General features: G+C 51.2%; 1 protein-coding gene across 2 annotated transcripts in view; it reads left to right on the top strand.

The window, feature by feature from the left end:
• The window catches only part of TBL1X (transducin beta like 1 X-linked), a 202025-nt gene that overhangs the window by 62870 nt on the left and 116957 nt on the right, over window positions 1-22198 (top strand). For both annotated transcript variants that reach the window (XM_059385756.1, XM_059385755.1), the window contains exon 2: window positions 12529-12602. The gene's annotated coding sequence lies outside the window, so the exon portion shown is untranslated. The remainder of the gene's footprint in view (window positions 1-12528; window positions 12603-22198) is intronic.

The following is a 22198-nucleotide window of genomic DNA, read 5'->3' as shown; positions in this document are numbered from 1 at the left end:
CCGAGATCATGACCTGAGCTGAGCCCCCAGGTGTCCCTAGAGCTATCTCTTGCAGTGATTACAAGGTATACAGTCGATTTTCTAATACAGAGTGCTAAATGGTGTGAGTATAGTACAGTGGGGTCTCGGCGGCAGGAAGAAGGGTTGTATGAGTTTCCTATTGCTGCTGTAACAAGTGACAAACTTTGTGGCTTCAAACAACACAAATGTAGTTTCCTACGGTTCTGGAGGTCGCGAGTCCAAAATGGGTTTCACTGGACTGAAATGGAAGTGCCTGCAGGGCCACGTGGTTTTCTGGAGCTTCTAGGGGAAAGTTTTTGTTTTTTGTTCTTGTTTGTTTTAAATTGCCTTTTCTAGCTTCCAGAGGTCGCCTCCGGTCCTTGGCTCAGGACTCCTTCGTTCGTTTTCAGAGCCAACAACAGTGGAGGTTTTGTCACATTCCATCACTCTGATGGTTGTTTTGCAACCCTCTTCCCCATTTCTTTTTTTATTTTTTTTTTAAGATTTTATTTATTTATTTGACAGAGATCACAAGTAGGCAGAAGCAGGCAGAGGAAGGGGAAGCAGGCTCCCCGCTGAGCAGAGAGCCCGATGTGGGGCTCATCCCAGGACCCTGAGATCATGACCTGAGCTGAAGGCAGAGGCTTAACCCACTGAGCCACCCACGTGCCCCCTCTTCCCCATATCAGGGAGTACCCTGACTGCATTGGGTGCAGTGCGCTTGTATAAAACAGGGTACAGTCTTTTTTTTTTTTTTTTAAGGTGAGACTGGCCACCTGAATTCATCAGCAACCTTGATTCCCAGATGTCATGTAATCTGACGTGCTCACGGTTCTAGAGGTGAGGACATGCGCAGCCTGGGTGGCAGGGGCGTTACTCTGCTTACCGTAGGTGGGGTCTGCTTCCAGTGTGGTGACAACTGACCCTCCACCGTGCTGTTTGCCCTGGCCCCTGCTTTTGTAGCTATGGAGAAACCAGCCCTTTTGGCAGGCGGTATAAGGAGCTTGGGTTTCTTTTCTGAGTCAGTGTAGTCACCCGTGACGTCTTTTTGAGGAATGAGATACATCAGACCTCCTTTAGGAAGATTCATGGGGTTTTGTGGATTTGCAGGAGGAGAGGTCAGGAGGAGGGGAGTTGTGTGCAATCATTCAGGCTATCAAGTAGGAGAGCGCAGTGACCGTGGAGAGATGCCGTGTTAGAGACTCCACTGGGTCGGTTAGATGACTTGGCGTCTGATGGATGGGATTTGGGGAGGGGGATGGCAGAGAGAAAGGAGTGAGTCTGCCGTGGGAGCAGCAGAGTTTTGGGTCTGGGAGTGAAGGGCAACAGAGGGTGGGTTACAGACATAGTAGCCTGAGGCTGGGAAGAAAGTGACCATTGCATTGGAAATGGTGACCTTCAGATGCAAGACAGAGACCCAACAGGAGATAGAACGTAGGCAGAAGAAATACTGCCTTGAAATAGAGCTTTAGGGATGCCTGGGTGGCTCAGTTGGTTAAGCAGCTGCCTTCAGCTCAGGTCATGATCTCAGCGTCCTGGGATCGAGTTCCACATCGGGCTCCTTGCTTGGCAGGGAGCCTGCTTCTCCCTCTGCCTCTGCCCGTCACTCTGTCTGCCTGTGCTCGCTCTCGCTCCTCTCTCTTTGACAAATAAATAAAATCTTTAAAAAAAAAAAGAAAGAAAGAAAGAAAAGAAATAGAGCTTTAGAATTACCTGCAAAAAGTCTTAAAAAAAAAAAAAAGTTGGTGGGGGACGCCTTGCTGGCTCAGTTGGTTAAGTGTCTGCCTTTATCTCGGGTCATGATCTCAGGGTCCTGGGGTCAAGTCCCACATTGGGCTCCCTGCTCTGCCCCGAGTATGCTTCTCTGTCTCCCCCTCCCTACCATTTGCACATGTGCAGTCTGTCTCTCTTAAATAAATAAAACCTTAAGAAAAAAAATAGAATTCCCTGCGGAGAGGGCTGCCATCTTGGATGGTATCACAAGGGAGCAAAGCTAGAAGAAAAAGATTCGAGAACAGAGCGCGGGGAAGTGCTTCTGTTGAGTGGATGAGATGATGAGGAACCAAAGGAGCAGTCTGGGAAAGAGTAGTCGTGAAAGAGAAGGAGGTGGATTCCGTCAAACCCATTTATTGCGTGACTACAACTTGCAGGTCCCGAAGATCTAAAGACACGTGCAGTTCCTGCCCTCATAGAGGTCATGGTCTGTCTTGATTGCTCTGACCCCTCCCGCCTGGATGTGTGGCCATGACGTCAGCCAGTGAGGGAGGAGGCGCACTGCCGAACGTTCCTGGGGAGTGGGACAGAAGAAGTGTGGTCTTTATGTTGTGGACTTGGTCGATGTTGTTATTTCAAGATAGCGGAGGGAGGACGCTTCCTTTGGTCATTCGTGTGGTTCTGACCGAGGGCCCTTCCCGCCCTCTTGGCCATGTTAGAACCTCCAGATTTAATAAGTCTCTGTTTCTTTAGACAACTGGGACTTTGGCATTCCTGGTTTGTCGTTCTGGAGCCTCAGCCATCGTCAGTGCTGACTTGTCTCTGAGATCTAGGGTCGTCCCATAAGGTCCACATTGGGACGCTTGTGAGAGCGCAAGGCAGCACTGTTCGCAGTTAACCTTGAAACTACAGGGTCAACTGGCATCGTCTGGAGCACAAAGACAGGCGACTAAAGTCACTTTGCTGTCCTAAAGTAAGTCCCATTTAATTTCCTGAAATTGTCAACTTAAATTTGTGAGAACGTTTTAATGCCTGGTGCTTTGTACTTGTTTCCCGGGTCACGCGGAAGTGTGTTCGTATACGCTCGCTCCGGGCGTTCGTTAGGGCTGGGGTCGGTCGTGCCATGCGTGCTGCTGGCCTGCGGGTGCGTGGACCCCATGGCGAGGGCTGGAAGCGCAGATCACCGGAAGGGCGTCGTGGAACTTACTGCCCTTACGTGGCCTTGCCATGTGGTATCTCTTCCTTAAACGTGAGGGAATGAGAGTGCAGCTTTGTCTTTCTACGTGGGTGGCCCGCAGTTTCCTGACACTTAAGAAATGGTTCTCCGTATTTATGGAGGCACTGCTTAAAATAGCAAGGAGTTGAATGCAGTGGTGACAAAAGTTTATTTAGCCCTGAGAGTGAGTTACTAGGCAACTGTTAAAAAGGATATTATACAAATGGTATATTTATTGGCACCGAAGTGTGTTTACAAGATACTGCAGCGTGTTGCCGTGACCCCAGGAGACCCGCAGCCCGGCTGGGACTCTGAGCGCATCGGAGAGTTCTCCTTGGAGTCCCGCGGGCAGGGGGGAGATGTGCACACTGCCGCTGTGTTGTTTATCTGCGCATCGATTTGTTTATCCGCACATTCATTGGTTTACCTGTGCTGCAGGGTTGTGTGGTCACCTCATGTTAAGAATTCCTGTAAGAAGCGGCCCCATGAAATGTGTCCATTTACTGAGAATGGAGAGTTTCCCCTCTGGGGCCTGTGGGAGAAGTGGTGTACGTGTGTCCCCTCCACAAGCTGTGTTGTTAACGAGCTGCTTCACTCTCTGGATGTGAACATCTACCCCTGTTTGCTTCTCTAACTAGATGGCTAGGAAACTCAGCATCCCAAGTTCGGTTCCCTTGCAGCTAAACGTTGTGTCCACTTCTGGGCTTTGCCTGTGATCCTCAGTTCCCAGCTCATCACCTTCCGTTTGTGTCCCGCACTGTGGATCGTGTGTGTGTGTGTGTGTGTGTGTGTGTGTGTGTGTGTCTGGAATCCTCATCCAAGTCCCTTTTCCTGTATCCCGGTGGAGGACGGCAGCGTCTCTGAGTCCACGAGCGCATTGTGGTTTCTTGCAGGTTGTTGGCTCACAGCAGCTTTCCAATTCTCGTGTGTTCGCGGCATCTTATTTTAATCTGGCTGCTTCCTGCTGAAGTACATCAGGACAGAGTGTATTTCTAAATTTAGCATGGTTGGAGACTCGGGCAAAAGCAGCTGGTGCGCAGACCCTAGGTGAAGCTCTCTGGGTCTTTCTACCCTGAAAATTAAAGTTCTGTCGTATCAGTTTATGAAAGAAAGATAAAACAGTTAGCAACGCTCTGGACTCATTTGATTTTTCTGGGGGAAAATAAAAAGCCCACGCCGTTGTACAAAATACCTTCTTTGGCTTACAGGTCCATCGAATGGAGCAGAAATTGTTGTTCTGTCTCGGGCAGTGTGGCGGAGCAGTTCCCCGAACGCTCTGTTGGAAGTGGGACCTTGGAGCCCTGCATAGGCTCCCAATTTGTTGAAAAGCAGGAAGCGAAAATGAGGTTACAGAAGTCAGAGTTCCTAAATGTCTCCCACTAAACACGTGTAAGGAATTAGTGCAGGGGGGCGCCTGGGTGGCTCCATCGGTTAAGCTTCTGACCCTGATTTCTGCTCGGGTCTTGATCTCAGGGTCATGAGATCGAGTCCTGCCTGTGCATGCCCCCTCTCTCTCACAAAGAAATAAGTCTTAAAAAAAATTAGTGCAGAAAGAAGAGCTGTTTCCTGATTTACGGGGAGAGATTGGGCACGACGTCTTGGGATCACTTCCGAGCCTCAGCTGCTCTCCGTCACTAACCGCAGATACTGACGGCGTTGGCAGCCGGGGCTGGGCTGGGTATTCCTTGTGAAGGCTCAGAGGTCAAGGTCCAGGAGCGCACAAGTCCCTAGTGACAAAGCTCTGAGGTGATCGCCTCACAGACGGACTGCAGGGACAAAAGCAGTTTTGGGCAACATTTACCCGGTGTCCACTGTGCCAGGGAGCGTTCTCTGCTCTGCCCACGAATGAATGGTGGCGTGTCCTCCTCGCGTCGTCGTGAGGCTTCTGTTAGTTACCCCACTGCCCGGAGGAGGACCCGGAGGCCTGAGCATCGTGGGCCCGGGTCACACACCTGGCTGGCAGGGGGCCGCCCTTCTCGCAGAGCCCTCTGGCCCCAGAGTCCGTGCAGTTGGTGCCGTGGCTCCGTGTTCACTGTGGAACCAAGCAGTGTGCTTGACGGAAGTGCTTCTGGTGGCCCAGCGTGGGATCCAAGGGGAGCTTGCGGAGAGGGGGCTGTGGGCGGGTGACACAGAGATGGTAACAACGGGTTTTGGACATGTGGGTCCTTTGAAAGGGTGCAAGGGAATGCGAACGGTTGTGCATAACCTGGGCAGAAGTTGGGGTGGGGTGTTGTTTGTTTTTTTTTTAAGATTTTATTTACTTATTTGATAGAGATCAGAAGTAGGCAGAGAGGCAGGCAGCGAGAGAGAGAGAGAGAGAGAGAGAGAGAGAGAGAAGCAGGCTCCCTGCTGAGCAGAGAGTCTGATGCGGGGCTTGATCCCAGGACCCTGAGACTACGATCTGAGCCAATCCCAGACCCTGGGATCATGACCTGAGACGAAGGCAGAAGCTTTAACCCACTGAGCCACACAGGCGCCCCTGGGGTGTTCTTTTTGAGGTGCTTGTAGTAGGTGCTGACCTGGGCCTTGGAGGATGTGTAGCAGCACCCCTAGTCTCTCCTGCTGCACGGTAGCAACATGGCCTCATGCTCGTGACTTCAGACCCTTGTTGGGGGTAGTGGAGATTACCTTTAAAAAAAAAAAAAAGCAACCTTAAAAAATTTCATTTTTGGGAAAAGCCCAGGGTTTAAAAGTCATTTTGAAGGCGTCTGTTTCCAGATGGGTATGGATTTAGAAAGCTGGATGTTTGCGGGTTTGCCTTTACAGGAGTTCTTCAACTTCTTTCAATACGGGGGAGACTGCGCTGTTTGTGTAAGAGTGTTGGCTGTTTTTAGTCTTAGTTTTTCGTTTGAATTTTTATTTAGGACATCCTCCTGACGGCCTGAACGTGGAGGTGACCCTTGGGGTGTTGTGCTTGGTGAATGGGAAGAGGGGTGTGTGTGTGTGTGTGTGTGTGTGTGTTGCACGTGTGTGTGTCTTAATACTTAGTTCTTCATTGGCTCCTCACTGACATTGGTGTCCCAAGTTTTGAGGTGTTTATGTAAGCAAATAATTGAATTTAATTGTTTTACAAAAGGGATTTGCTTGCAGCACTGTTAACTGAAACCGAAGGCAGTATAATTGACCTTTCCAGGTGAGCGGGGGAGGCCATGTGTTTGGCCAAGGATAGAAACTGAAATGTGAGCCCCAGGACCATATGGTGTTCGGAAACTTTTATCATAATTCCCGTGAATAGACAGTGTGCTTGACAATTACATTTAAAATTATGCTTAATGCTCACGGCACAGGGTGGAGAGGGTGCTCTGGGAGACGAGGAAGAGATTAATTGGGATTCTGTTCCACCTCTCCGTGCACCATGTCATCTGTAAACAAAGAACTGATTACGGTCCTGGGAGGCTTGTCTGCATGCCGTCCGCCGGTGTACCTGTGCGCAGAGACTCCAGGCACTGTTGGCGGACAGTTTGGTGAATAAGAAACACGTTGTCCTGATACTTAAGGTGTCTTCTTTAAATGTGGTCATTTTTCTCACTAAAGATTATTTCCTGCCCTTAAATGAGATTTAATTTATCATTCGAATTTAAATAATAATAAATCTTAAAAAACAAATATTGGACAAAAGACAGCTTATTAAAATTCGCTGTGGGTTTGTCCCCCTCCCCCAATTGATGTTGGATCTGGAGGGATTATATACTTACAGATCCAGTTGGGTCATGTCATCACCTTATCCCACATCAGATTTTCACGTGACAAACCCTAGCTTGGTCTTTCTGTGTGGAGTCTGTTTGGTACATCATCGTGTGAGCCAGGGACCCGTTGTTCCTTCGTTGGGAGTGGCGTACGGTTGGCTCTAGTGGTGTGGGGTGGCGGGGAAGTGACGCCTGTGTCTGACCACACGCATTCAGATGCAGCCGCAGAAGCATTGGTTTTGCTGCTGATGGAAGCCTGGAAGTCTTGTTATTAGCATCATAATAGTTTCAGAAAGAAAGCATGTTGATACAAGGATCTTGTTTGGTGACCGTTTTGCTTTTTTGAGTAGTTCATACTTTCTGTCTGAATTTGTGAAATGTACATATATAATAAAATGTCATGTTTTGCAGCAATGAATGGATATTAATTAATTAAACGACTTAAATGAAGAATAGATGAAGAAAACATGTTTCCCTGTTGATCCTTAAATAAAAAATGATTTCTCCCGAACATTTATTTCCCTATTCCCAAAGTGCTGCTATGTTTCTTTTCTGAGTCGAACAAAAACAAACTTCCTTTTGGTTTTGAGCCTGCCCTTAGTTTGTTTTCAGGGCACGCCTGTTACCTGCCTGCTGTATGGTGGGCCCCGGGCTTTAAAGTACGTGGCTCCCAGGGATTGGGACGAAGCTCTGCACTCATTGGCTTTGGCTTGGGCGCACAGGACTTTTGTAATTTTGTGTTTGTTTTTGCAGTTTTGGTTTTTGCGGTTCTGTTTTCTGTCATGGTCATTGTTCATAGAATGTCTGGATAACGGTTTGTTGTGCTCGTGATGTTTGTCGAATGAGATTTAAATGAGTGCATGGAGACCCAGAGACTGCCCTGGTGCGCCTCTGTAGTGTCCACCCCGTAGAGAACCCCCTGGGCAGGAGTAGAGGGTCTTCAAGTTCTTAGGAGGAAGGAAGCCATAAGGAGTGGAGTCCCAGAACTTCATACTGAAAATAGTAGTGGTGAGGGTTTAGAAATTACTTTCCATTTCTTCTTCTGAACATTTTTTCTCCAGAACATCTTAACATCTTCTCGTCTTGATATATCGTCCTAAGAGTGGTGCTGTAGGCACTTCCTCTCCTTGGCTGTTGCTTTTTTCCCGTTTGTTGTAGTCTTTAGATTTGCATTCATATGGTAACCACTGGCCACACGTGACTGTTTACACTTAAATTAATTAAAATTAAACAGAATTTAAAAGCCAGTTCCTCAGTTGCCCTAGCCAAACATTTCAAGTGCTTAGTAACCACAGTGCAGCTAATGGGTACCTTAGTGGTCAGTGAAGACGTAGTGCAGAGAGTTTTACTATATAGATGAGAGATGGCTATTCCGATTTTTTTTCCTAATAGATATTCTGAGGAAGAAACGCTGGAAAAAAATCTTAAATCTGAAGAAGAGAGGAATTTCCTACCAGGTGACTAGAACGAGATAAAAAGCGCCTGAAAATTATTACGTGAAAGCTTATCATGTCATTTTCGAATATTAGAGATAAAGGCAGTATCTAAGCAGTATCCTGGATTTAAAGGTCATATAAAGAATCTGAAATCAGAATGATACCGGATTTTGTAACGGCAGCATTGGAAGTTGGAAAAGAGACTGACTATAGAGTTCTATACAAATAATTTTTCCTCGGAATTTAAAGTCATTCTTCTACTAGTTGTTAACTAAGAGTAGAGTAAAGATGTTTGTATGTATTCAGGATATCAGTGAAATTTAGCTTTTATATATCAATTCTCAGAAATCTACTAGGGAATGTGTCCCACTGAAATGAGAGAGTTCACCAAGAAAGGGGGAGATTTGGGATCCTAGAAACAAAGAAAATGTACTAAAGATGTTGTGGTTTCAAGGCGGCACGAACTCTTTAACAGGCCTAAGGCTGTCCAGTACAGACCGGAACGGAGGCAAGAAATTTCGGAAGGCCTGGTGTGTGTGTATTTGGGAGATGTAGGAGGGAACGAGGGGGAAACCCATAGAGCTGACAGATTATCTGAGAATTTTGATCATGTGAAAAATTAAAGCAAAGCATTGTGGACACTGCTGGAAGAATTACCAAAGGATGTAAAGACAAAAAAGAGAATTAAGGAAATAAAAACAGATGCAATTAGTAACCCAAGGAAAACAAAAAGGTCGCATAAGAAAGGAATCCTCATCGTACTGTATTGCTTGCTCACCTGTGTCCACTCCACTGTTGGACTGATGTCCGTCAAGGATAGATTTGCTCCGAGACAGTTATATTGTTGGAAAAATGTGGTAGGTTAGCATAGGATTGAGGATGGAACTTAAAAAACCAAAACCCTCACCTCTGTGTGAGAAAATCAACTCAGTGATGCCCAAAGCTGATAGGGCCTGTCGTGAGGTTTTTCAGAAACATGGAAGCCATACTGGGGATCACCGCCAGTAAAACAGACAGTTCTGAGGTTTGAAAATGGTTGCTTGGAAAATAAGAAAAATCTAAAACAAAAAAAAAATGGTGGCTTTGAGAAGTAGAATTGGGGATAGATGGTGTTATAAAAAGCTTGTAAGTAAAAAGAGGAGTCTTTTGCCTCGCCTCATTGTTTGACTTTTTAAAACAATGCACGTGTACTACTTTGATATTTTAGTGGTCGCCCTTGGCAGAACTGATGCTTGGGCCAGGTAATTTTTTGCCTGCGAAGCGCTCTGCTGTGGGCTGCGTCCCCGGCATTGCCAGATGCCAGCAGCATTCTTCCTCCAGTCCTGACAACTAAAAATGTCCCCAGACATCGCCCACTGTCCCCCGGGAGACAGCCGCATTTGAGAACCGCTGATTTAACGGATTTAAAATCTGTTATTGAATGAATCCTTGCCATACATAAAAGTGCCGTTCGGTATTGGTGTGATGCAGGAAACAACGGCTTCATTACACAGAACTTGAAGCTCGCGGCGGATGAAGTGTTCAACATTCTCTGGTGCCTCTTGCCAGTATGTGGCTTAGCCCCTGGCTCTTGGCCCGGGTAATTCAGGGCTCACTAAAAAAAGAAAGGACTCGGGAGGAAATTGCAGCTTCTCTGTTATGCTCAGTGGCTTCTGAAAACATAGTTTGGATTTTTTGCGTTGTTTTCATGATGGTACAACTTGAGTTTCTCTGGGGTGCCAGTGTTAATCATTATGGCAACTTGGGGAAAATATTGCAGCCTTTGGATAGATTTCCGTGGTCGGTTGGCTGTGGGACAGATAGATGCACACACATTCCTGCCCCCCCCCCCCCGCCCCCCGGCATCCTTGTGTAAGTTCTTGGTTCAGTTTTTTGCAAGTGTTTTCCCTTGGAATTGACAAAGGAAGTCGACAGGAAAATGGTTCCTCAGATTTTTTTGATGTGGATGAAACCTCATAAATAATTGAATACCCTCATTTCACAGCTGACGACTCTCTGGTCCGGAGAGAGTTTCTTATAATTAATTGGAAGCAAAGTGAGGCGTGTAAATCTGCCCTTCTTTTTTTCCCCCGTAACTTTTCTTTCTTCTCTTTTGATATAGTAGCGTTAAAAGTAATACTGCGTCATGGAGACGGAAGGGGGTCAGGCAGTGGGTCAGGCGTCTGGCAAGTTTGTCAGCGTTTTCACACAGTTCGGGACTCTGAGAATCGTGTGCCAGGGGCATGAGCCCGTGTAAGCTCGGAGAAGAAGAGAAAGATCGCGACGGCTCAGCTCAGGGGTCCCGGGCTCCCGCTTGGGAGGAACTCTGGGTTGTCTGGTGTTTTGGAGTCACCCCTGCTGGGACTGGGCTGTCTGCAGGGCCAACTCGCCTGGTGGCCTCCTCTTTCCTGTGCCGGATGGGGCCCTGGATGGGGCATCTGTGCTGTCCCCTGCCCAGCGTCCTGGCACTGTGCTGCACCCGTCCCCTCTGCTGACCACACTGAGAGCGTCGCCTGATGTTTTTAGAAACCTCAGTGCCCTCTTGCCTGCCTTTGTTGCCTCTGGAACCACTCAAGCTGCAGCTCCCCTTCTCTGCCTCGTCGCCCGACTTCATGGGCCAGCGGGAATGCTGGCGCCTCTGTGAAGCCTCTCTAGATTTCTTCCGTGTAGTGAGCATGGGCAGAGAAGACAGTATGGTTTCTTGTCATCTTTTTATCTGCTGTCCTCATCTTCTGTATCAGCGGCCGCTATTTGCTCGTCATTCTATGATCTTTGAGAGATGTCTATCCCTGGATGCCAAGGGTCCCAGAACCCCCTGGATTTCCTCCTCCCTCTCGGCACACCCGTGTCTCATCGCCTCGCCTCCCTTCGGCGTTCTGTCCTCGGCTAGCGGTCTTTAGACCAGGCTTCTCCGCAGGGTGCTTGTGCCCTCCAGGGGTTGGCTGGTAACGTCTGGGGTCAGTTTGGGTGATCCAACGAAGGGAACGGATGTGTGGGTCGCTAGGAGCATCTAGTGGGGATCCGTGCGCAGCGCAGCCCGCCTGCAGTGGAGTTACCGGATCCACGGCGATATCCGTGCCCGGGGTGAGAAAGCCGGCTTGGGGCCTTCCCGTTCAGGCGCGGAGCTTTTGAAGATCCTGGTTTGGGGATGACTTCCAGACGTTAACTCTGCAGCCGTGCCCTCTCCCGATGGCTCAGACTGGGGTCCTTCGCGACCTCGTCAGGAGTCCACTGATAGCTAGGATGGGCGTTTCAGAGGGAACACGCGCAAGAGTCTTGCTTTTCTACTGTTCAGTCTGCCTACATCTCAGGAAGTGGCAGCACCTTCCAAACTGTTGCTCAAGGCCTGAAGCTAGAAGTCAGGCTGGGTTCTCCTCTCCCCTCCCCATCACACATGCTCCCCCCCACAGCCCCTCACCCCCACCCCGTAAGTCCAGTAGGTCAGAATGTCCTAGAACCCTGTACACTGCGTTTCATGCCAACACCGTGTGAGTCAGGGGCGGATCCTTCCAGTTTTGTCGATTCCCTGATTCAGATATCTGCTGGCCCGTGGAATGGTTTTTGTTCTAAGCATGACAGGAGTCCCTGAAGGGTTTTTTAAAATAGCAGGACGATCACATTTTTTTTCTCATTAACTCTGGTGCTGGGTGAAGAATAAGGTGTAGTGGGGCCTGTGTAGGATCAACTCCTTTCCGTGGGCTGTGAGGTCCTCTGTGACCCGGGACCAGCTATTACTGACCTTTGGTGCCCAGCCCACTAGCCTTCCTCCCTCCTTCTTCCCAAGGTGAGTCTCACCACAGGACCCTTGCACTTGCTTTGTCTGCATTGTGGCCTCTCGCCCCCATTCTTGCTCCCTCCTCAGAATGCTGCCCCAGGCCCCAAAGGGAGTAAACTCCTCTCCCCGGTCACTCTCTCTTCTCCCACCAGCTGGAGTTGGCAGTAGTTCTGTCATCCAGCGTGACCTCGCTTTGCGTTTGCTTTCTAGTTTATAGTCCCTGCTTTTCCATCACCAGGTTCCCCTGCTTCTCCCTGCCGAGATGGGAACATTCCACAAGGCCAGGCACCGTGTGTCCCTAATACCGGAACCGCAACAAGCATCGTTTGCATTTTCTGCAAGACTGAATGAGCCGTTGTCAGTAGAAACTTGCTGAGTTGGGTTGAATGTAGAAATACCTGTGTTTTCAATTAGCATTTTTTAGGAGGGGTAGGAGAAACTGTGTCTGGTGAGAGCGGACTAGACTTTTCAGTTCTCGACATTCCCTAGTAATAGGATCATAATTGCTTGCGCAATAATAAAACCGACCAGATTTGTGTGCCTTTGCTGGGGAATGAATCTGAGGAGTCCGTGGTGGTGGTTGTGTGACATCTGACATAGGGATCCTTCCGGTTTTGTCGATTCCCTGATTCAGATACCTGCTGGCCCGTGGAATGGTCGATGGTGTACTTCAAGATGTTTCCATGGATGCTTTTGCCTTACTTGGTTATTTTTCATTAACAGGTGACTGAAGACAGAAAACAGGCCTCGAAATAAACCCTCGAAGGAAGAAGGGATTTGCCTACACTTGGCTCTGAGTAAGTGAAATTGTAAAATGGATTTCTTATTATGTAATAAATATGCTGTCAACCTCTTTGTATTTTCTGTACTTAAAAATTCAGTGTTACTGTATTGACTCTAAGTCCTGGAAATGGTGATTTCTCAGGATTTCTTGTAACAGGTAATTTTGCAAGCCAGAAAACGCTGTGTGTCTGCCTGATGTGCTTCTTTCTGTCGAGCTTCTGGAAGGCGCAGAGTTTAGGAAAGCGAAGCGGAGATGGCCGGTGCCACCTGTGTGCTGTGCAGAGAAGCGTCGTTTCTGCTCTTGTTTCCCAGATGCGTTTGAGGCCTTCTCTGTCTTTAGAAGGTGACTCGTTACCAGCAAGGGATTCTGACTCTTGGTCTGCCACGTGCCCCGCTCTTGTTTGTTCTTCTCAGCGCGTGTGCGCGGACTGGCGGGCACCACGTAGCTGCTCGTGGACCCGCCAGGCTCTTTCAGAACCACCTCGTCGGCACGGCCTGTGATGGCGGCCCCTACAACGGTGTTTTCCCTCGTTCTCAGCCGCTCCTGGGCTGTCCCTATTAGAGCAGAAACAGTCCAGAGTCCCGGAAAACAGACCTTCACGGGCCTGGAGCTCTCTCGTGGCTGCTGGGTCGCACCGGGTCTGCAGAGAGGCCGGGCGCCCTCGAATCAAGGACGTCCTTTTCAGAGTACTTGGTATGAAAGATCTTCAGTCTCTGGGATGACCGTTCATTAAGTCTGTTACCTCTGGAGCCTTGGGGCGTATACAGAGATGGGGGAACTGTGTCTTGTTTTGGGAGGTGAGGCCTTATGTACTCATGAGGTGGGGGGTGCGGCAGACAGCTGTGGTGGGAATGGGTGTCCTGTGCATGGTGTCGACGGTCCGTGCCGAGGGAATTCTAAGCAGCGTTCTTCTCAAAAGTTTTATTTATTTTATTTCTTTAAAGGTTTTATATATTACTTGCAAGAGCATGTCCGTGCAGGAGCAGGGGAAGGAGGGGAAGGAAGGAGAAGCAGAGGGAGAAGCAGCCCCCCTGCAGAGCAGGGGGCCCGAGTGGGCCTCCAGGGGGCTGGATCCTGGGATTCTGGGATAGTGACCTGAGCTGAAGTGGACACTTACGCAGTTGGGCCACCCGGACTCTCCTGAGTTCTGGGCAAGGTTCTAAACAGCACATGGCCGAGCCGCTGAGGAGGCTAGACGTTCCTCCTGGAGGCGAGACTCTGGATGGGTGTGCGGGTGGACGCAGTACAGGTACATACGGAGGAAGTACGTTCTAGGTGGGGGACGGACGTTTTGGGCAAAGGAAAGGAGCCAGGAACAGCAAAGCTTTTTTTTTAAAGATTTTATTTTATTTATCTGACGGAGAACTAGCAAATAGGAGGAGGGCAGCCGCAGGCAGAGGGAGAAGCAGACGCCAGGTGGAGCAGGGCGCCTGATGCGGGGCTCGATCTTGGAACCCTGGATTGTGACCTGAGCCCAAGGCAGCTGCTTCACTGACTGAGCCCCCCGGGCGCCCCACTCCTTTTTGTTTAATAGGGAACGTTGATAAAGCAGCCTGGGCATTAGGGGTGGGTGACGGGTGATGGGGGAGCAGAGAGCGCGCAGGAAGGGCACGCGCTGTGACCGGACGGTGCCTACGCCATGTTCGAAGGAGACTGACTCTTAGTGCTGGGGCTGCCGTGTCTTATCGACCTGGACGGCCCCGGGGACTGCGAGCCCGTCAGTATCGGAGGGACAGCCTGTAGACTGAAAGGGCACCTGATGGGCTCAGAACCAGCCCGCACGGGGCAGGAAGAACAGCAGTTGTGACAAGATGGTCCTAAAGTACGTGTGTGCCAGATGGCGGCGGCATTTGCTCACACCTTCCCGGAGACGGTTCACGGCGGGGATGCGTGCTGGGGTGCGCATGGCTGGGTTCGCGGACCGTGCCCCCACCCCCGCGGTGTGAGTCCTTCCGCCAGAGCCATCCGTGGACCGTCGTCATACTAGAGCTCCCCACCCCTGCCTCCCCCGTCTGCAACAAGCACCAGTCTACTTCCCGTGTCTGCGGGCTTGCTCATTCCTGGGCATTCTGTGGAGACTCTGGTGTCGTTCGCTCTGTGTTCTTTGGGGCTGGCTCCTGTTTCTCAGCGTAGTGTTGTCATGGTAGCAGGACACATCTGCGGGTCATTCCCTTTTCTTAAATACTGTCCCATTGTGTGAGTAGGGGACCTGTGAGTTTTGTGCATGTGTTCATCAGTCACACAGCCACTTTGAACGCTGCTGTTCTGAATTGATGTTAGACTCGCAGGACTGGCGGAGACAGAGCTGAGAGGTCCAGAACAGCCCCCCCCTTCCTGTAATGGGGTGTCACCATCCGAGACCCTGTGCTCTCACAGGGGTAGATGGACGCTGGCCCCGTGGACCAGATGCAGACCTTCTGTGCATCTCCGTAGCGTTCATGTGCACCGTGTGTGTCTGCGTGTGCTTACACGCTCGTGTATAGGTGTCTCACGTGCACGTTCATGCAGCCAGCGCCCTAATCTGACGCATGCTGTTACGTGACCAGCGGAACACCTCATGATGCTGCTTTAGGTCACCCTCTCTGAGGTCTGGCCACCCTGGGTCTCCGTCTCTGGAGTTCCATCATCTCGACAGTGTCACATGAATGGAATCGTTCAGAGACTGCCTTGATTCCCTCGGCCTAAAGCCCTTGAGGTCCGTCCAGGCGGTGGGTGTCCGCCGCCACCGAGCTGTACCGCGCCGTGTGGGTGTCCCAGAGCCCATGGATCCAGCCACTCGTCCCGGGGCGCTCGCGGTCTTTCCCGCTGGGGCTGTTACAGGTAGCGCTGCTGTGAACATCTGTGCACAGGTTTTGGGGTGGACAGATGTGTTTGAAGTCCCCAGTTTGTTCCTCGGGCCACCATGAGATTGGTGCCCGTGTTGGGGCCCGTGGACCAGACACAGAAACGATGGCACAGCGAGGCTGTGGGGCTCCCGGGGTCCCATGGGGGAGCGGGCGGTTGCAGCGGCCTCCAGCTGGCCGAAGCCCCTCTTGAGCCGCTGTGTTCAGAAGGGACGGCCGTGGGGCTGGGCCTCCCTGCCTTCAGAACCCTGTTGACAGGAGAGTGAGACCTCCTGGCCACCTAGAGGGAGCTAGGCACTGAGCTGTGCCTCTAGGGACAATTGCCTAGAGGCACAGTGGCCACACAAGGAGCAGAGCCCAGCCCGCGGTGAGCTGCTACCCCATTGGGGGACCGCTGTGTATGGGGAAGCAGTGGCTCAAAGAGGCAACTTCTAGTTCCTTCAGCAGCGGGGCCAGCAGGAAGCTCGGGGGCTGTCTTAGCCGGCAGGCCATGGGGGTCAGGCTCTCGGGCTCTGCCCACTGCTGCGGAGAACCACCAGGCTGTGCTCTCTAGGACTAGCCATGCAGCCCCGCTGTCTCCAGGAGCTGCCTTCAGGGGGGCCGGGCCTGCTCTTTCCACAGCAGTGGGGGGTGGGGGGCGGGTGAGCGAATCGAAACGCTAAAAGGTGCAGTACCCTTTGCCTCCACGTGACTCTCGCTGTTCCTGGGAGATCAGAGGAAGGCAAGGCACGTGGGGCTGACCTCGAGTCCGCCAGCTCTGGTCTCCCCTCTTGTTTTCATCAGCCACGCCCTGTGGGACCTCCAGAAACTGGTTAGCGCCTTTGAGCCTCAGTTTTCTTCTCTGTGCCGTGGGAAGTTAATCCCTACTTTGCGGTCCTTTGGCATAAGACACGACAGAGCCCACATGTGTCCCCGCTTCTCCTGCTTCTTTTCTCCCGTCCCCACCCCACAGCCTGCAAGTGATTCGGAACGCTGAGATACTCAGTGTGTTCTTTTGGGCTGTGTGCTGTTTGCCCAGCGTGGAGGGGGTGTGTTTGTGTGTGTGTCTTATTCTAAACCTTTGCCGTCTGCTTTCTCATGTATCTCCCACTGCTGTCCTTGCCGTCGGAAGTCATAGGATGGGCAACCACTTCTGCCCGGTTCCTCTTTATTCCTGTGGTCCACGAAGGGCACGAAAGACCCAAGTGCTTGTGATCAATGGGAGCCGCGGCTCAGGGCAGTGCTGCCGTGTAGCCTGGAGGGTTGGTTCGTGTTGGAGTTGGTTAGGACTGGGCACTGGGGGGTGCTGGGGGCTCCGTCAGTTAAGCATCTGCCTTCGGCTCAGGTCATGGTCCCAGGTCCTGGGATGGAGCCCCGCATCATGCTCCTGCCCAGGGGAGAGCCTGCTTCTCTCTCTCCCATTCTCCCTGCTTGTGTTCCCTCTCTCGCTGTGTCTGTCTCTGTCAAATAAATAAAGTCTTTAAAAAAGAAAAAAGGACTGTGCATCTTAAGAGGGACAAGACAGGGACTCTGGTAGGTCTCAGCTGGGCGGTGCGTCGTCTTGCAGACCAGCCCCGTTGAGGGGGTTTAATTCTAACTTCGTAGAGGTGGCGCCCCAGAGGGGTCTTCCAGCAGGCCCAGAGTGCACGGTGGGGGTGGAGTGGGGTGTCGCCGAGCTGGTCTTCCTGTCTTGTCAGAAGCAATAAAGCCTCGCAGGTGACTTGGAATCATCGCTTCTTCATTTAAAGGCCTCCGTTCCGTGTGGATAATCCGAGAGCACAATTGCTTTTTGTGGTCTCCGCCGAGGAAAGGTCCTTGACAAGTGCTGTTCGAGAACACGACCCAGCTTCGTGCCCTCCCTGTCCGTGTGCCGCTCGCATGTACTCGGTGTCTTTTCTTTCTAACGCCGTGGGTCTTCACGCACCTTCGCAAAGGCGCCGACACGCACGTGGGGCCGCGCAGACGTGGCCTCCAGGTTATCAGGAGAGCGGCTCCTTATGGGAAGCTGGTCTTGCTCTTCTCCGGAGCCCAGGCAAGCCGGGAGGAGTGCGCGCTCTTCCCGCCCGGCCGACTGAGAGTCCGGTGACTTTGTTCACGGTGCAGTTTGACGCACACGGACATTAATGAAGTTCTTGATGAATGAAACTCAAGGATAAACTCTTGAAATTGGCTTTAGGTTCTGGTGGTGACACAGCCAGGAAGGGGCCTCAAAATGATGAAACAGTTCTTTGGTTTCTGACGTTTTCCAGTACTGTCTCTGGGAATAAATCAGTATGTTGTTTTCCCTAGTACTTGCTTGGTAAACAGGGGTGGTTCCCCGGTGTCTCTCAGGTCAGGACATGGTTGTCCGCGGGGGTGTTTTTTCCCCCAGGGGATACATGGCAAAGTCTGGAGCCCTGGTTTTCAAGCCGTGGGCGGTGTGTGGGGACGGGATACTGACATCGAGGGGTGGAGGTGGGAGGCTGACAAGCACCCTCCAGGGCCCCCGACAGCCTCCCTCACGCCCTCCTACACCCAAGAGTCACCTGGCCCAAGTGCCAGTCGTGTTGAGGTCGGCTGGTTTGGGACGTGGCTCGCAACGTGTGTGCACACTCCAGCCCTCGGTCCCTGTCCTCGTCCTGACTGTCGGCCCTGGCTTGGGTCTGAAGCACCACGGTGGCACGTTACATGCGTTGGTCCTCCTACAGCGACTCCAGCGCTCAGTGTGACTCTAAGTTTGGAAAAGAAGAAGACTCTAGGCCTGGATTTCTATTCCTAATTTATGTTTTTCTTTGTATTAAATAATAATTTTTTATTGTGAAATACACGTATCATGTAATCTACTACCTTCACCGCTTGAGACTGTCACTTCTGTGTCATTACGTTCACATTTTTGTGCAGCTTTTTGTCCTCTTCCCAAGTGGAAGCTCTGCCCCACGAAACGTGGATTCCCGTCCTCCAGCTCCCGGCACCCACCATTCCACTTTCTGTCTCTGGATTTGCCTGTTCTAGGCCCCTCTGTAGGTGGCATCGTACAGTATTCATCTTTTCTTTTTTTTAAGATTTTAAGATTTATTTACTTAACTTGAGAGAGAGAGAGTAATAGAGACAGAGCAGGAGAGTGCAGTGGGAGAGGGAGAAGCAGGGTCCTCGCTGAACAGGGAGCCCGGGATTCCAGGACCATGACCTGAGCTAGGCAGTCGCTCAACCAGCTGAGCCACCCAGGCACCCCCGTATTTGTCTTTATGCATCAGGTTTATTTCAGTTCGCATCCAAGTTCATGCACATGCTAGCGTGTGTCGGAATGCCCCTCCTTTTTGGCGCTGAGTAATGCTCCGTTCTCTGTAGAGACCACGTTTGGTTCGTCCATGGGTGGATGGTTGAGTGGTTTACAAAGAAACAATTTAAAGTGGGACGCCCTGTGACTGGCTCGTCACTGCTGTTTAGAGAGAGCTAGCCAAGGACTGTGGACTCGCGTGGCGAAATTGTTCTGTGCCCACACAGAAACTGCCCGACCGTTCCTGCGGAGCACCCTCAAGTGCTCTTTACACAGCCTCTGCGGTCTTCGGAGCTACAGCTGGCCCTTGATGGACGGGTTTGGACCGTATAGGCCCACAGAGATGCAGGGGGTTTTGGGTAAAGATAGTGCAGTTCTGTGAATTTATTTTCTCTCTCTCTCTCTTTTTAAAGAGACGTGTTTATTTCAGAGAGGGGGAGAGCGTGCACAGGCCAATGTGAGCAGGTAGAGGCGGAGGGAAACCGGCTCAGGCAGCCTCCCTGCTGAGCGCCGAGCCCACGGCAGGGCTCCACCGCACAACCCTGGGGTCAGGACCCGAGCTGACATCCAGAGTCCCACGCTTCGCCCACGGAGCCACCCAAGCGCCCTTCCGTATGATCATCTTCTTCTTTCTCTTCTCCGGCCGACTTTATCCTGAGAACACAGAATGTGATACAGGTCACATGCTACACATGCGTGAACTGACTGTTCATGTTGTCTGTAAGGCTCCCGGTCATTTGGAGGCAGCCAGAAGTTGGACGCAGGTTTTCAGCTGTGTAGGGGGTGGGTGGTCTGTAGGCCCTGAATTGTTCAGGAATCCATTGTACTCTGCTGAGATGAGCTCTACACGTTTGTTCCTCCTGCTTAGCTTCCAAAGCAGGAGCAGTGGAAGTATTGAGAGCAGTCGCAGAAGCTTCCAGAAGGGTACCCCTGCCCTCCCGCTTCCCAGCATGCACTCTTGCAGTGGGATCTCCTTCCTGCCTCCTTGGTCTCTCGGACTGGACCATCCTGCACCCGTCCTTGCACGGGCTTTCTTCTTCCCACCTCCTGGGACCTCACTTGGGCTCTGCGTGTATGCTCTGTGGAGGCGTTTTTGCAGTCAGCATGCCGAGATCTTCACATGGAAAGATGTTTGGTTATACTGAGATGCCGTGTCTGTCCCTGCACGGGGCTTAGCACTGGGCTCTGACTTGGTCCGGGCCGGCTACCTACCCCAGTACACGCCCAGTCCTCATCCCAGTGCTCTCTCCTACGGGCGTGGCCTCGGAGCCGCCTGAGTGTCTGCGACGCGGCAGTCGGAATGCGGGCTTCGACAGAACTGATGAGGCTTTATGCGATCTGTGCAGATAATGAGTGCTTTCCGAGCTGGGGGCTGGGGGTGGAGCGGGGCATCGGGCAGGCTGCGGCAGCAGAGATGGTGGCAGGAAAGGGGGAGGGCCAGCGCGGAGCTCGGGAAGCAGTTGAAAGCCTGTTGCAGGAGCCAGAGCTGGTGGAGCAGTTTACCTTCCTTCACAAAGTGCTCTCGTGGCATTTTAAGTTCCTCAAAATGACGTCTGCTTTTTTATTTCAGACTAATGAAATAAGATACTCTCACCCACTTGTCGTTCTGTAAATCTGAAGAAAAGCTTTCTCTATAGGACAGGTCTTCCCAACAGGAGGATTTTTCCGGCTTAGACAGTGGGTTGCGTTTAATCTCTGTTATATATTGCTGATTAATTTTAAGTACGATGTTAAATTTTAATTTATGGTTTCTTTTTAAAATTAACTACATTATTGGGTGCTTTCATTATTTCATTAAAAAAACCTCCCCGTCGTAGGCACCATATTTGGCCTTTAGTATCTTCTCTGTCTGCTTTAAAGACATTTTTCTGTGTGACCACATGCGATTGGGTTTACAAAATATGGATTCCCCGAAGCCCCCAAGTTTCAGTTGCAGATGGCATGTTTGCCACTGAGTCCTTTTCCCAGTGTTTGCCTCCAAGAATATTGTCATTTCGTGCTCCGTAGCTGTTTGTCTTTGTCAGAGGATGCAGGGTAGGATATTAATCTTGTATGAAATTCAGATAAGCAGGGAGCGGATGGATTTATAGCTCTGGAAACCTCTAAACTCTGCAGCTGTGCTGAGTCGTTAACCTGTGAATAAGGAAATTCTGGACTGTGGCTCGCAAGGGCTGGCTTAACCCAATGGGCACAGAATCCATCACCTTGTCGGGGAGGGACGTGTGCTGCTGTGTCTTCTCGGGTTTGGGCTTACTGCTGTCCTGTCGCGCTCTGGGCTTCCTCCGGGCAAGGAAGGAGCGCCGAGTCGTGTACTCCACACTGGCCTCCCGAGCGGCAGGCAGAGCTGCCCGCATCCCGGGAGCTGTGGGGGCGTGCCAGGGGCCAAAACAAGTTCCTGGGTCTTTCGTCTCCAGAGGCTGGGGAGAGCACACCGCACCCCGTGTCGGGCAGGGACTGGTGCAGGAGAGGCCCAGCTCCAGCATTGAGGAGACCTTCCTGGGTGTCTTAGTAAACATTCAGCAAGACTTCATCAAGAGGACGAAAGCATGTGCAAGTCATAGTGGGGTGCACTGGGCCATGTGGGGATTTGGGGAATGGCAGTGACATCCTTCTGTGGGACCAGAGCTGATGGCTGGAGTGTAGCACAGAATGTGCCAGATGCTTAGACTCGAGGAGGTCTGGTCGGTAACTGCCTCCCAGCACCTTGGCTAGGACTCACTTCGTGTAGGATTATGGAGGAAGGGCGCCAGGCGAGTGGCAGCATCTCGTTGCCCCCTATGTCTGCGAGTCTGCAGCAAGAAAAAGTGTCCTGTCTAGAGAGTGCAAAAGCAGTTTTTTTTTTTTTTTTAAGATTTTATTTATTTATATGAGAGAGAGAGCATGAGAAGGAGGAAGATCAGGAGAAGCAGACTCCCTGCTGGGCAGGGAGCCGGAGCAGGATTCGATCCCAGGCCTCCAGGAACGACCTTAGCCAAAGATAATCGTTTAACTAACTCAGGCACCCCTCAAAAGTTTTGAAAGGTTACCCCTGTGTTGGTACAGTCAAGTCGGTGAGTACCCCCAGACCGCCATGACCCCGCCTTCACTTCATCGGAGTGGAAATGCCCCGTGCTTGAGTGTGTGAACCGTCCTGGAGAAGGACTTGTGTGTTCTGAGCGCGCACATCATTCCCAGCCCGTGCTAGGTGGGCGAGAGCAGCTTTCACCAAAGGTATGTTTTGAGCAGCTTCATGGAGACATAATTCACCTACCATCCCATTCATTCATTTGGTCAGAGTATCTGATTCCATGGCGTTTGGTATATTCAGAGTTTTACAACCGTCCCCACGATCTTCATTTCAGTACACGGTACAGAAACGCCGCACTCCTTAACAGCGACTCCCCGGTCTTCCTCCCCGGGCCCTGGCGGCTACTAGTCTGCTCACCGTCCCTGTGGATTTCCCAGTTTGGGACATTTCGTTAAACGGAAGCAGAGAACATGTAGCCTTTCATGACTTGCTTCTCTCTCTGCATCGTGTCTTCGAGGCCCAAC

Source organism: Mustela nigripes, chromosome X (assembly GCF_022355385.1).
Source record: "Mustela nigripes isolate SB6536 chromosome X, MUSNIG.SB6536, whole genome shotgun sequence".
NCBI classification, from domain to species: domain Eukaryota; kingdom Metazoa; phylum Chordata; class Mammalia; order Carnivora; family Mustelidae; genus Mustela; species Mustela nigripes.
This window is presented reverse-complemented; position numbering and strand designations above follow the sequence as displayed.